The sequence below is a fragment of the Dasypus novemcinctus genome, chromosome 9 (assembly GCF_030445035.2).
Source record: "Dasypus novemcinctus isolate mDasNov1 chromosome 9, mDasNov1.1.hap2, whole genome shotgun sequence".
Taxonomy (NCBI): Eukaryota; Metazoa; Chordata; class Mammalia; order Cingulata; family Dasypodidae; genus Dasypus; species Dasypus novemcinctus.
In genome coordinates this window covers 40,835,880-40,852,259 of record NC_080681.1, presented here as the reverse complement: position 1 = coordinate 40,852,259, position 16,380 = coordinate 40,835,880, and the positions used below count along the sequence as shown (strand labels likewise).

Here is a 16,380-nt window from a genome sequence, read left to right as displayed (position 1 = left end):
CAAAGAATAAAATTGTGGAATAGTGCATTTACAGTAATATCATTAAATGTGAATGGATTAAACTCCACAATCAAAAGATACAGGCTGACAGAATGGATTAAAAAAAAAAAAAAACATGAGCCATTCATATGCTGCTTACAAGAAACTCACCTTAGACCCAGGGATACAAAATGGCTGAAAGTGAAAGGTTGGAAAAAGATACCCCATGTGTTCAGTAACCAAAAAAGAGCAGGGGTAGCTATACTAATATCAGACAAAACAAACTTTAAATGCAAAAACGTTATAGGAGTTACAGAAGGTCATTATATATGAATAAAAGGGACAATCCATCAGGAAGATAAAACAATCATAAAAATCTATGCATCTAACTAGGGTGCCCCAAAATACATGAGACAAACTCTGGGAAAACTGAAAGGAGAAACAGACATCTCTACAATAATCACTGGAGACTTCAACATCCCACTCACATTATATAGAACAACCAGATAGAAGATCAAAAAGGAAACAGAGAACATGAACAATATGATAAACAAGTTAGACCTAACAGACATATACAGATAACTGCATCCAAATTCAGCAGGTTATATATTCTTCTCAATGCAGCTCTCAATAAATGTAAAATTGACAGGAAAAAAGTAAATTTGCAAATGTGTGGAGGCTGAACAATATACTCCTAAATAATCAGTGGGTCAAAGAAGAAATTACAGGTGAAATCAGTAGATATATTGAGACAAATGAAAATGAGAGCACAACTTAGCAAAACTTAAGGGATACAGTCTTGAGAGGGAAATTTATAGCCCTAAATGCCTATAATAAAAAAGAAGAAAGAGCAAAACTCAAAGATTTAACTGAACAACTAGAGAAACTAGAAAAAAGGACAGCAAACCAACCCCAAAGCAAGCAGAAGGAAAGAAATAATAAAAATTAAAGCAGAAATAAATGAAACTGAGAACAAAAAAAAAATAGAGAAAATCAACAAAACCAAAACCTGGTACTTTGAGAAGATCAGTAAAATTGACAAATCCCTAGCTAGAAAAACAAAGAAAAAAAGAGAGAAGATGCAAATAAATACAATCAGAAATGAAAGGGGGGAAGTTACAACAGACCCCACAGAAAGAAAAAGAATCATAAGAAGATATTGTGAGAGACTGCATGCCAAACAACTAGACAAACTAGATGAAATGGACAAATTCCTAGAAATGTACAACCAACCTACAGTGATGCTACAAGAAATACAAGAACTTAACAAACCAATCACACTTGAAGAGACTGAATCTGTCACCAAAAATTTCCCAGCAAAGAAAAGTATAGGACCAGATGGCTTCACAGGTAAATTCTACCAAGCCTTTCAAAAAGGATCAACACCAATCCTGTTTAAACTTTTCCAAAAAATTGAAGAGGAGGGAAAATAACCAAACACAATTTATGAAGTCAACATCACTCTAATACCAATGCCATATAAATACACTACAAAAAAATAAAATTACAGACCATCTCTCTAATGAACATAGATGCAAAAATCTCAACAAAATACTTGCAAATAGAATCCAATAGCATATCAAAAGACTTATACATCACGACAAAGTGGGATTTATTCCTGGTATGCAAGGCTGGTTCAACACAGGAAAATCAATCAATATAATGTGCCATATTAACAAAATAAAGGGTAAAAAAACCACATGATCATCTCAATCGACACAGAAAAGGCATTTGACAAAATCCAGCATCCTTTTTTGATAAAAACCCTTTGAAAGATAGGAATAGAAGGAAAATTCCTCAATATGACAAAAGGCATATATGAAAAACCCACAGCCAACATCATATTCAATGGGAAAAGGTTGAAAGCCTTCCCTCTAAGATAAGGAACAAGACAAGGATGCCCACTGTCACCATTGTTATTCAATATTGTACTAGAAGTTCTAGCTAGGGCAATTAGACAAGAAAAAAATAAATAAATAAAGGCATCCAAATAGGAAAAGAGGAACTAGAACTCTCACTGAGAGGACATGGTTCTATACTTAGAAAATTCTGAAGTATTCAGGACAAAGCTACTTGAGCTAATAAATGAGTTCAGCAAAGTGGCAGGATACAAGATCAACACGCAAAAATCAGTAATGTTTTTGTACACTAGTACTAAACAATTTGGGGAGCAAATCTGGGGGAAAATTCCATTTTCAATAGCAACAAAGAGACTCAAATACCTAGGAATTAGTTTAACCAAGGAAGCACAGGTCCTATATGCAGAAAACTACAAAACAATATTAAAGAAATTTTAAAAGACCTAAACAAACGGTAAGATATTCCGTGTCCATAGAATGGAAGAATAAATATCATGAAGATGTCAGTCTTACCCAAAGCGATTTATAGATTCAATGCAATACCAATCAAAATCTCAACAGCTTACTTTACAGAATTAGAAAAGGCAATTAACAAATTCATGTAGAAGGGAAATGAATAGCCAAATGCATTCTAAAAAAGAAGAGCAATGTGGGAGGCATTTCACAACCTGACCTTGAAACATATTACAAAGCTAAAATGATCAAAACAGCATGGTACTGGCATAAAGATAAACACATAGATCAGTGGAACAGAAGTGAGAATCCAGAAATAAACCCTCACCTATACAGTCAATTTGTTTTTTGACAAATCTACCAAGTTAACATTAGCAGGACAAAACAGTCTCTTCAACAAATGGTGCTGGGACAATAGGATACCTATAACCAAAGGAATGAAAGAGGACTTCTATCTCACTCCCTATAAAAGAATTAACTCAAAATGGCTCAGAAACCTAAATATAAAAGCCAGGACCACAAAACTACTAGAAGAAAATATAGGGAAACATCTTCAAGACCTTGTAGTAGGTGGTAGTTTCTTGGACCTTACATCGAAAGCATGTGCAACAAAAGAAATAGTAGATAAATGAGACCTCCTCAAAATTAAAGGCTTTTGCACCTCACAGGACTTTGTTAAAAGGGTAAAAAGGAGGCCAGTATAATGGGAGAAAATATTTGGAAATCATATGTCCAATAGGGGTTTAATATCCAGGATATATAAAGAGATATTACAACTCAATAATAAAAAGACAAATGACCCAATTTTAAAATGAGCAAAAGACTTGAATAGACTTTGTCCAAAGAAGAAATACAAATAGCAAAAAGAAAAAAAACCACACATGAAGAAATGCTCAACATCGCGAATGATTAGGGAAATGCAAATCAAAACTACAATGAGATATCGTTACACACCTATCAGAATGGCCACTATTAAAAAGACAGGGAACTACAAGTGTTGGAGAGGATATGGAGAGACAGGAATACTTATTCACTGTTGAGGGGAATGTAGAATGGTACAGCCACTGTGGAGACTGTTTGGGCATTCCTAAAGAAGCTGAATATAGACTTGTCATGTGAACCTGCAATAACACTACTGGGTATATATTATACCCAGAAGAACTGAGAGCAGTGACACAAATGGACATCTGTACACCGATGTTCATAGCAGCATTGTTCACAATTGCCAAAAGTTGGAAACAACCCAGGTGTCCATCAACAGATGAATGATCAAACTGTGATATATTCACACGATGGAATATTATGCACCTTTAAGAAGAAGTGAAGTCATAAAGCATATGACAATATGGATGAACCTGAAGGACATTATGTTGAGTGAAGCAAGCCAGACACAAAAGGACAAATACTGTATGACTGCATTGCTATGAACCAATATATTGTCTAACATATTGTATGATTAAAAAAATATTTGTATATATCCAGTACATTTGACTGAGAAATGTCTGTTTTTATTCCACTGTGTTTTCTTTTTAGTTTTTAATTGTTTATATTTTCAATTATTAAATGTACAAATTAAGTTAAAAAAAAAAGAAGTACTGAAGGTAGTTCTGCAGGTAGAAAAAAAAGACAGGAAAGAGTGCTCTGGAGTGGTGTGAAGAAATGAAGATTATGAGAAGGGTAACTAAAAGGGTAAATGGAACACCCAATAGTACTATATCCACAATATACAACCCTACTCTTAAATCCCTATAAGAATCAGAATATAACTGAAGAAAAAGGCATATTTTCTGAAATGCAAGTGCAAATTATAAAGTGGTAAAGGACAAAAACAAAATAAAGAAGGGAAACAGAGGGATATGGGAGCAGAGAATGCTACTGAATGTATGCTATTGAAGCAAACTTGGTATCTTTTCAATTTGGTAAATTGTAGATGTAGGTTGTGTAATATAATCCCCAGGCTAATCACAAAGAAAGTATTATAAAAATATACAGGAACAGAAATGAGAAAGGGATCAGTCAGATACATTACAAAAGATCAACTACATAGAAAAGGAGGTTGCAATAAAGGAATAAAGAGACCAAAAAAAAAGTTATGACACATAAAATCCAAAGGACAAAATGGTTGAAGTACTGCCTTTAGAGCAATAATGTTGAATGTTAATGGATTAAACTCTCCAATCAAAAGAAACAGGTTGGCAGAATGGATAAAAAAGTATGCTCCAACTACTTATTATTTTGAAAAGACTCACCTTAGACACAAAGACACAAACAGGTTTAAAATAAAGGATGGAAAAAGACATTCCATGCAAATAGTAACCAAAAAGAAGCTGGGGTAGCTATATTAATATCAGACAAAAAAGACTTTAGGTCAAAAGCTGTTATAAGAGACAAAAAAGGGGCATTGTATATTAATAAAAGGGACAACCACCAAGAAAAAATAAAAACTGTACATATTTATGCACCTAACCATGGTGCCCCCAAAATAATGTGAGGCAAACACTAGCAAAGCTTGAAGAGAGAAATAGACACTGCTACAATAATGGTTGGAAACGTCAATACTCCACTCTCATCAAAAAGAACATCTAGACAGAAGATCAAAAATGAAACAGAGAACTTGAATAATATGTAAAAATGAACTGGATCTTACAGACATACACAAAATATTGCAGCCCAAAAGAGCAGGTTATACATTCTTCTAAGTGTGCATGAATGATTCTCCAGGATAAACCACATGTTGAATCACAAAACAAGTCTCAATAAATTTAGAAAGTCTGAAATCATACAGATCATCTCTGATCATAATGGAATGAAGCTAGAAATCATAACAGGTAGAGAACTGGAAAATACATGAATAAATGGAAGTTAAATAACACTGTGTTAATCAGTAGATCAAAGGAAAATTGCTAGGGAAATTAGTAAATATCTTGAGACAAATTGAAAATGAGGACACAACATAACAAAACTTATGGAGAGAAGTCACATCTGAGTAACATTCCATTGTACGTATATACCATATGTTGTTTATCCATTCATCTGTTAATGGGCATTTGGGTTGTTTCCAACTTTTGGCAACAGTGAATAATGCCACAATGAACAATGGTAGGCATATATCTCAGCAGAGCTGCAACACCTATTCTCCAGTTCATTGGACTCACCCAGAACAACAAGGAGGTGAGGATGGACAATCACCGTACCAAGGAACTGACAAAGTTTACAACTGCAAGTAAGAGAGTCCCATCCATCAGCCATATGGGACTGAGGCCTCCTCTCAATTAGATGTGGAGTGGGCATCACCATCCCAGAATCATCAGGATTGGGAAATAAAATACAGACATTGTAGACTTACTGGTATTCTAGCAATGGAAGAGATTATATCATTGATGTAGAGACAGTGGCCACTAGAGGTGCTGAAGTCAGGAAGAGGGAAAAAGGGGTATAATATGGGGGCATTTTTGGGACTTGGAATTGTCCTGAATGACACTGCAATGACTGATACAGACCATTATATACCTTGCCATAACCTACAGAATTGAGTGGGAGAGAGGGTAAACTACAATGTAAACTATAATCCATGCTTACTGGCATTGCTTGTTCATCAATTGCAATGAATGTACCACATTAATGAAAGAAGTTGTTAATGTGGGAAAGGGTGGGAGGTGTGGGGAATGGGGCAGATGGGGATCCCTTATTTGTGTGTAATATTTTGTGTAATTTAAGTATCTTTTAAAAAAATAAAAAATATATTAAAAAAAAAAAAAAAACTTAGGGAATGCAGTAAAGGCAGTGCTGAGTGGGAAATTAATAGCCCTAAATGCTTACAATAAAAAAGAAGGAAGAGGGGAGTGAATGTGGTTCAAGCAATTGAGCATCTGCTTCTCACATGGAAAGTCCCGGGTTTGGTTTCCAGCGCCTCCTAGTGGTTGAGCGTCAGCTTCCCCCATACAAGGTCCCAAGTTCAATTTTCGGTCTGGGTACCTCAAATAAATAAATGAAAAAGAAGAAGAAGAAAAAGAAAGAGGAGGAAGAGGAGGAGGAAGAAGAAGGAAGAAGGAGGAAGAGAAAAGAAAGGAGAAGGAGGAGGAAGAGGAGGAAGAAGAGGAGGAGCAGGAAGAGAAGCTGCTCAAATCAAAGATGTAACTGAACACCTGGAAGAACTAGAAAAAGAACAGCAAATTAACCTCAATGCAAACAGAAGGAAAGAAATAACAGAGATTAGAGCACACACAAATGATATCAAGAATGAAAAAGAATAGAGAGAATTAACAAAACCAAAACTTAGTTCTTTGAAAGTCAATAAAATTGATAAACCCTTAGCTGGACCCACAAAGGAAAAAGGAAATGCAAAATAAAATAAAATCAGAAATGAGATTCTGAGAGAGGGGACATTATCACTGACTCCACAGAAATAAAAAGGATCATAAGAATATACTGTGAACAATGTATGCCAAAAAATTAGATAACCTAGATGAAACTGACAAATTCATAGAAACACATGAAAAATCTACATTGACTCTACAAGAAATAGAAGACTCGACAGAACAATTATAAGCAAAAAGATTGAATCAGTCATCAAGATCCTCGCAATAAAGAAAAGCCCAGGACCAGGTGGCTTCACAGGTGAATTCTACCAATCATTCTGACAAGAATTAATACCAATCCTACTTAATTTTTCCAAAAAATTGAAGAGGCAGGAACACTACTTAACTCATTCTATGAGGCCAACATCATCATAATAACAAAGTGGGTTTTATCTTTGGTATGCAAGGTGGCTCAACATAAGAAAATTAATATATCACATCAGCAAAATGAAGGAAAAAAAACACATGATTATCTCAACTGCCTCAAAAGCAGCATTTGACAAATTTAAGCACCTTTCTTGAAAAAAACTTAGAAAAATAGGAATAGAAGGAAATTTCCTCAACATGATGAAGGGCATATATGAAAATCCCACAGCAAACATCAAACTCAATGGTGAAAGACTGACAGCTTTCCCTCTAAGACCTGGAACAAAACTAGGATGCCCACTGTCACCACTGTTATTCAGCATAGTACTGGAAGTTCTAACCAGTGCAGTTATTGGGGGGGAAAAAAGGGGAAATAAAGGCATCCAAATTGTAAGGAAAGAAGTAAAGCTTTCATTATTTGCAGATGACATGATCCTATAGAAAGTCCACCCAAAATCAACATCAAAGGTACTAGAATAAAAGAATTCAGCAAAGTGATAGGATACAAAATCAACTTACAAATATGCACTAGTAATGAGCAAGCTGAGGAGGAAATTTTCTTTAATTCCATTTACAATAGCAACTAAATAATCAAATATCTAGGAATAAATTTAACCAAGGATGTAGAGGACTTGTATATAGGTGACTACAAAACATTGCTAAAAGAAATCAAAGAAGATCTAAATAAATGGAAGGACATTTCATGTTCACGGATCGAAGACTAAATATCATTAAAATGTCTATCTACCCAAAATGGTTTATTGATTCAACATAATCCCAATAAAAATTCCAACAGCCTACTTTTCAGAAATGGAAAAGCCAATTATCAAATTTATTTGGAAGGGTAAGGGACCGTGAATAGCCAAAAAAGGAAAACTGAATAGCAAAAAAAACTTGAAAAAGACGAAAAAAGCTGGAGGATTCACAATTCTTAACGTTAAAGCATTTTACAAAGCTACAGTGGTCAAAACTGGGAGTGGATATAGCTCAGTGGTTGAGTGCCTGCTTCCTATGTATGAAGTCCGGGTTCAATTCCCAGTACCTCCTAAAAAAAAAAAACAAAAAAACCTGCACAGTATTGGCATAAAGATAGACATATTGACCAATACAATCAAATTGAAAGTTCAGAAGTAGACATCTATGGTCAACTGATTTTTGACAAGGCTGCCAAGTCCACTCAACTGGGACAGAATGCTCCCTTTAATAAACAGTGCTGACAGAACTGGATATCCATATCCGAAAGAATTAAAAAAGATCACTATTTCATACCTTATACAAGAATAACTCAAAATGGATCAAAGAGCCAGGACCATAAAACTCCTAGAAAAAAATATAGGGAAGCATCTTCGAGATCTTGTGGTAGGAAATGGTTTCTTAGATTCTACCCAAAGCACAAGCAATGAAAGAAAAAAATAGACAAATGGGATCTCCTCAAAATTAAAAGTACAAGAGAAAAAATAGACAAATGGGATCTCTTCAGAATTAAAAACTTTTCTGGACTTTGTTAAGAAAGTGAAAAGGCAGCATACTCAACTGGAGAAAATAACTGGAAACCATTAGGGTTTAATATCCATTAGGGTTTAATATCCAGAATATATAAAGAAATTCTACAACTCAACAATAAAAAGACAAACAACCAAATTTTAAAATGGGCAAAAGACTTGACTAGACATTTCTACAAAGGTCTAAAAAGCACATGATAAGATGCTCAACATCGCTAGCCATCAGAGAAATGTAAATCAAAACCATAATAAGATACCATTTCACAATCACTTGAATGGCTACTATTAAAAAACAAAGGAAAATTACATGTGTTGGAGAAGATGTAGAGAAATATCATCATCAAATTCAATGGTGAAACAATCATCATCACTGTTGAGATTGTAAAATGGTGCAGTCCCTGTTGAAGGCAATTTGGTAGTTCCTCAAGAAGCTAAGTATGGGATAACCATATGACCTGGCATTCCCACTACTAGGCATGTACCCAGAAGAATTAAAAGCAGGGACTCAAACAGATATTTGCACACCAATGTTTACAGAAGCATTATTCACAACTGCCAAAAGATGGAAGCAACCCATATGTCCATCAACCAATGAATGGATAAATAAAAAGTGGTATATGTATAGACAATGGGTTATTCAGCCAAGAAAAAGAAATGAAGTCCTCATGCATGTGACAACATGGATGAACCTTGGGGACATTACGCTGAAAGAAATAACGCATGAACAAAAGGACAAATATTGTATGATCTCCCTAATTGGAACTAATTATAATGAGCAAACTCACAGAGACAGAATCTCTAACAGGGGTTCTTAACCTTTTTTGTTCCACAGACCCCTTTTCGTCAGGTGAAAACCATGGACCCCTTACCAAGTCTACACTATACTGTGTATTATTTAATAAATATATCACAGCTGCATGAACATGTCCCCATAAGAATAATGTTTTTTTGAATTTCAAGTTCTGGGCCCCTTGTTAAGAACTCCTGATCTAGAATATAGGTTACCAGGGGATAGATTGGGGTAGAGAATTGGAAGCTGAGGCTTAATTTGTACAGAATTTCTATTAAGGTTGATTATAAGGGTTTGAAAATGAACAGTGGTGATAGCACATTGTTGTGAGTATAATTAACAGAGCAGAATTATGCATAGGAATAGGGATGAATGGGGAAATTTTGGGTCATGTATGTTAATAGAATGAAAGAAGTAAAAGTTGGGAATATATAGTACAGAGAACCCTGTGGATGATGGACTGTGGTTAGTAGTACACATATAAGATGTTCTTTCATGAATTATTAGCAAACGTATGTTACTCTTACAAGGTGTTAATAATAGGGAGACATATGGGAAAAAATACACCTACTGTAAACTATGGACTATACTTAGCTCTATTTCAATATTCTATCATCAATTTTAACAAAGGTACCACACTAATGCAAAGTGTCAACAATAAGGGGATATGGGAATATTCTATTTTTTCTGTGACTTTTCTGTAAATCTACAACTTCTCTAATTAAAAAATAAATATATATTGTACTAAGTAAAAGAAACCAGATGCAAAGTACTACATATTGTATGATTCCATTTATATAAAACGTAAATATAAATAAATCTATAGAGACAGAAATAGATTAGTGATTATATAGGGCCAGGAAGGACACAGAGATTGACAGGTGACTGCTAAGAGGAATGGGGCTTTTCTTTTTGGAGTAATGAAAATGTTCTTAAATTGATTGTGGTGATGCATGCACAACTCTGTGATTAAACTAAAAGCCACTAATTGCACAGTTTAGATCAGGGGTTCTTAACCTTTTTTGTTCACGGATACCTTTGCCAGTCAGGTGAAAACCATGGGTCCCTTTTCAGAATGTAGTGGCAGATAATTTTAAGACACTCAACATCAGCATGTCTTTAAATTTTAGGATTATTCAAAATTATGTAAATTATGTTTTACAACTTTCCCATAATTTCAATATCTGATAACCTAACATGGTTCAACATCTGTTCAAACGGTCATTTTCAGCAGTTAGAAATTTAAGTTTTCCCATGGCATCATAAAACCATTTCCACCATCTCTACCAACCTTTTTTGCTCAGAACATGCTATAGCAAAATTAAAATCATACTAAGTTCACACTATACTGTATATTATTTAATAAACATATCACACCCATACCAACATGTCCCCACAAGAATAATGGTTTTTTGAATTTTCAATTCAAGCTCACAGACCCCCTGAAATCTTTCCAAGAACCCCTCGGGGATCCGTGGACCCCTGAGTTAAGAATCCTTGCTTTAGATGGACTGTACGCTATTTGGATATATCTCAATAAAACTGCTTTTTAAAAAAAGACTGGAACATTAACTTAGATAACTAATCAGCTAATGCCTCTTTCCCATGAATAAAGAGTAAAGAGGAGTTTAAATTAAATTTAAATTAAATTAAACTCCTCTTAAAAAGATGGGTTGTAGAATAGATAATATGGGGGAGGAGAAGAGTTGACAGCAAGAGTTACTAGTCTATAAGTATAAAATAGAACTCTAAACACCTAATAGTATTTTCAGAATCATATAGTTTAGAATTTAATTGCTCCATAAATGCTCATGTTTTCTTTTAGACTGGCTATCAACTCTGTGAGGACAAATATCATATCCACCATTGTCCACTTTAAAAGATGGAATGGAATGGATTAGGTTCTCAAATATAAGCTAGCGTGGCTGTACCATTTATTGCTTAAATTGGAATACTTTTGAGATGAAGGTGCCCCATATAGAATCCAATTGCACAGGAGAAAACTGAGCCAAAAATTTTAGTTTCCTTCAATTCCCCCAAAGATGTTCAAAATATTATATAATCCTAAATCATTAAGTCAGCATCCTTTACCAGATAAAGAATAAAACACTTCCCTTCTCTTCAATATGATAAAGACAATTGCTACCAATTATTGAGCAGAGTGATGACAGACCTTATCATCTCAGAAAAGCTTTTCACAGTTGTTATTAATATCCTCAAGCCAAAGATGGGGAAACCAAGTCTTAGAAAGGTTAAATAGCTTGCCCTCGAGTACAATGAAGTGGTGGGACTCAGTTTTGAACCAAAAACCATGAAATACTAAAAATACAAATCAATGTAAGGATCTACATAGCTGAAAATAACTCACAAATTTGTCTTAATTCTGTCAGGTTGTAAAACCACTCTTTCAAATTCATTTTTGAGTCAAAATATTTTAAAAAGTTCCATACAAGGAAATCAGTGATAAAAAAAGTTTGAGCAAGTTGTAGGCATGTACTTCAAGTCTAAAAAAGAGAGAGCAGATGAGTGACCACATCACTAAATCCAGTGTGCTAAAAGCTGTGATGGGGAATCGTGGAGTACTGTGAGAAGACCAAGGAGATACCGAATGCCCACTGCAGGATGCTGGAAGACTTACTAGAGAGGTGGAAACTCAGTTGAGTCCTCCAGAACAAGTCACAGCCAGGCAAAAGGGAGCAGAAAAAGTATTACAGGTAGAGGATACAGCATGGGCAAGAGCAAGGGGTCATGAGGGAACATGACTTGCAAGGTGGTAAGTGGCAAGGGATGAAGCTGGGGACCATGCTGAGATGGCCAACTTCTAGGGTTTGAATTTTTTTCTGAAGGTTAAGGCAAGACATTAAATAATTTTAAGCAGAGGAATGGAAGATTGGAATATGTTTTTAAAAGATTAATCTGGTGGTGGTTTAGAGAGAGAACCAGGCAGATAGAGGGAAGGAGTAGAAGCAGTGACACCGGTTAAGGTCCTAGAGAGATGAAATTCTAACATTCTTTTCCTCTAAAACTTTTTGGAGAAATCAAATAAAAGTTGTTCCCACTGACAATGGAAATATGAAAAAACAATGAAAAATTAAATGAATGAAAATACCAGACCAGCAAGAGATCAGTACAGAAAGAAGTATCAAATACCAACACCTCATTTACCCATGACCATTTAGATTTCTCCACACATGATAAATTAAATTTCCAGACAATCATAATTTATCTCTTTAATACAATATTAGGTTAGTCCAATTTGAAGAAAATCTTTTAAAAGTACTGTTTCATTCTCCTTTCCTTCTTAAACAGAGTCCAAGTAGATTGGACATAATTTAACTTTTCTTTGATGACTCAGAGGCAGCACATTAGAATGAAAAAACCACTGGACCAGATTCAGAAAACATCAGCTCTTAGCCCTTACTGGCCACCTGACATCAACAATGGACACCGTTAGTCACACTGGACCTTGGCTTTCCATGAGAATAATCTTTGCCAACAAAAGGTGATGTTAGGTTCAAATGGAATGAAGTAGAAGCTTTTTTTTTTTCTTTTTAACTTAGGGCTCCTTTGACACCATGCAAAACTCACTCTTGGGCCTGCTTTCCCACCAGGTATTCTGTTTATAATTTTTCTTTTCTTTTCTTTAATAATCAACCTGGGTCATTCACCATTCCTGATATTGCTTGCAGGGTTGAATTATATATTATATATCATAGCACAGCATACATGCCAACTCTATCTTCCAAATAATTCTTTCAAGATCTACTCCTTGCAGAATTATTACAAAATCATCTTCAATGTAATCACAAATTGGCTGACTGCTACTAAATCAGAGCCCGGGGGAAATAATTATCTACTTCCAACAGATTTGTGCCCAATGGGTAGATGTTATTTCAACCTATTGCTGTCCCCAACTCCTCGAGTCTTATGTATTTGTATAGATCAAATATGAATAAAATGAATCAAAAAATGAATAACAGAAGTCATTGAATAACAAAGCCTTTTTCTCATATATTTGGATGCTTTGGATATAAAACCTATACTATCCATTCACATCAATTGTTAAATGAGCAGAAACAAAAGAGAAGCAAAAAATGGTTAAGTAGTTGTTAAGGAAATACAAACTGTTACTGTAAGCAGAAGAGTATCAAACTAATTTTAAATGCAGACAGATTTACTGCGGTTTGTTCAACCATAACTAACCAAGTGATTCTTAGAACTATTGCAAGAACCTCATTCACTCAAACACACTTGAAAGCTTACTGTGAGTCAGGTAATAAGGAAACAGAGATTTGTCTCCAAAATAGTCTATTTCCAACACAAGCCAAAGAATCTGGTTATTTTCAATGAACAATGCCTATTCATTGAACATCTATATTCAAAATCTCGCACTGCATTTACTTGATCTCTTTCATTACAACTACCTCAAGGTAATTATTACTGTCCCCTTTTCACAGATAAGGAAAGTGAAGCCAGAAAGGTTAAAAGACCTGGCCAAGGCCACAAAGCTGGTTCCGTGGCAGAGCGGGCACAGACCGCACGTCTGCCTCTACCTCTATGACTTACGCTAACCACACACTGAAGGGGTCTCCAGGAAGCGGCTGAAACCGAGGGCCCCCAGAGAAGGAATTATTTCCGGTGCTTTCCTAGTGTATTCTTCACTTACGAAGGCGCACAGTCTAGCATATAGTGGGCGCTTAAAAGTCACTCGAACCTCTGATAAATGGCTATTTCTGAAAGAAACGCCTCAGGCCTGGGGACCGCCGGGGAAAGGTAGGGGGAGCTCGTTCTGGACCAGTCCACCTCGCTAAGATCCGCCCTGATGTCCCAAGGACTGCACCCTTCCTAGGAGTATTGCCTTTTCCCCAGTACAGGCAGTCTGGGGAAATTGAGGGTAAGCGCAGAAGGGGGCTGCGGGGTTGCTCGGAGCCGGTGCGAGGGCATTTCACTCCCGGAACCTACCACCGCTCGCCCCGCAGCGTGGAGAGAGCAAGGCGCGGTACCCGCCTACGGGTCCTCGCCCCAAGGCGCGCCTGCACTCCGCCGCCGCGTCAGCACGTAGCCATGGCGTCACCCCGCCGCCGCTCCGCTAGGAAAAAGGCCCAATGGGGGCCCAAAAGCTGGCGCTTTGCGACTGTTAGTGGGAGTAGCTGCAAGCATACCTGTGTTTTTCAGCCCCGGACCAGCTAGGATGGACCGAAATGCAGGGGGCAGTGGGTGAAAGACTAGAAAGAAAGGCAAGGACCGCGAAGAGAGAAGCACGACAATTCCTAGAACTACTTGCAATGGAGGAGTGCCCGCCTAGGAAGTGGGGCTGCCGAGGAGACAAAGCTTAGCTAGTAACCGGCAAACGGCTTCTCTGGCAACGACCTCCCCGCCCCTTCCGTTGGGTCCGCATCCGGCGCAGCCCATTGGCCCTGTTTGTAAAAGCGGGCGCCGGGGCTCTCTTCCTATTAGCGGGGGAGAAGGGATGGAGTTCAGGGGAGAAGGCTCTTTGTCATTAGTTTCTCGGGGTAATTTTTTTTTTTTTTTTAGGTTCTTGATTTAGGAAGCGCTTATTAGTTAAAGAACATGTTAACTGAGCTCAGCCAAATCCGGGGAAATGAGTTCAATTAATGTCTAAATATTCTGGTCCTTTGTATGGAAGTGTTCGCTTTTGCTCTGTAAAGGGGAAAATTGAAAAAGCGAAGATAATACTCCGCACTGTGATTGTTCAACACAAAGTGAGAGTTAATAATGAGCTGTTGCTTATATACAAATGTTGAAAAGTGCAGGACACTGGGATTGTAAATTCCTACTCTGTCACCAGTAGCCTCTGGCAAATCAATTTTCATCCCAAAAGTGGAGGGGGCAGTGGATTTGGGCCAAGGAATATGAACAATTCTGAGAACCCTTCCAGTACTAACCTAGGATTCTATCTAACCTTGCTACCTGGTAATAAATTGGGAGAGAATTGTATGTGTAAAAGTTCATTTATAAAAAAGGCTTATATTAATGAAAGTGCTTTGGTATTAGATGGAAGGACCTCTGTTAGACATTCAAGAGGAAATAGTCTCAAAAATCTTAAAGTCAGACTTTCCTAAGAGTCTTATATTTACTGTTTTAATGGATTTGTCCAGGTAAAGAAAGCATGGCATCTCTCATCATCTAAATCTGATCTGTTCTGGAAATCAGGTTAAACAGTGAATTTTTGGATAGGAAATTATTTTAAGTAAGAAAAACAAATTCCTTCCAGCTCATCCAAAACCCCAGTAATTTCCCCCAAATATCATTAATCATACTTGGCCACCTATGAAACAACCTACCAAAGATTCTGCATGATATAAAGCAGGGGTTGACATACTTTTTCTGCGAAGTCCTAGTGGTAAATGTTTTAGGTTTAGCAGGCCATGTGGTCTCTGTTGCAACTACTCAGTTTTGTTGTTACTACAAAAGCATTCATAGACAGTATTAAATGCATGAGCGTGATTGTGTTCTAATAAAACTTTATTTACAAAACAGGCAGAGGGAAGGATTTGGCCTGCAGTTGTAGTGTGTAACACTCCTGATATAAAGTACTTAAAACATCAAGTACCTAATAAACGACTCACTAGTGGGTTTGTATGCAATATATGACAATACTGTAGAGTATTGTGTGGAAATTGTGTTTTCCTTCCTCATAGCAACAAACATGTACTATAAAGTAAAAAGAGCAAACAATGAAAAAATAAGTTAAAGATACTTGATGAAAATAATACTTAGCAAAATTAACCAAGCAATTTTGAAGAACAGTTTGGAGATGTAGCAAACTGTCTCCAGAGATGGCCTCCCAACACTTCCTCTCATCCTGGTATACGTACCAAAAAGGGGAGTTTCTCCTCCCCTTGAATTTGACCAATAGAATATGATGATAGTGATGCTAAGTCAGTTCCAGACTTAGGCGTTAAGAAGCCTAGCAGCTTCTGCTATCCTCTCTTGGGAGGCAGCTACTATATGAGAAATCCAGTTACTCTGCCATGGAGAAAAACCCAGCCAGATCCCATGTATTTTAGTCACCCAGCTGAGGTGCCATACATATGAGGCATTTAGACTTT

The 16,380-nt window shown here is 36.5% G+C and overlaps 1 protein-coding gene across 11 annotated transcripts in view; it reads right to left on the bottom strand.

Moving 5' to 3' along the window:
- ODF2L (outer dense fiber of sperm tails 2 like) overlaps positions 1-14,682 on the bottom strand; it is a 58,227-nt gene extending 43,545 nt beyond the window's left edge. For 4 of the 11 annotated variants that reach the window (XM_058303225.2, XM_071217309.1, XM_071217310.1 and 1 more), the window contains exon 1: positions 14,470-14,682. The gene's annotated coding sequence lies outside the window, so the exon portion shown is untranslated. Of the gene's footprint in view, positions 1-14,269; positions 14,368-14,469 lie in introns of those variants that run through there. The other 7 variants (XM_058303226.2, XM_071217308.1, XM_071217312.1 and 4 more) reach the window with 5 other exon arrangements.
- Between the last annotated feature and the right edge of the window lie 1,698 nt (positions 14,683-16,380).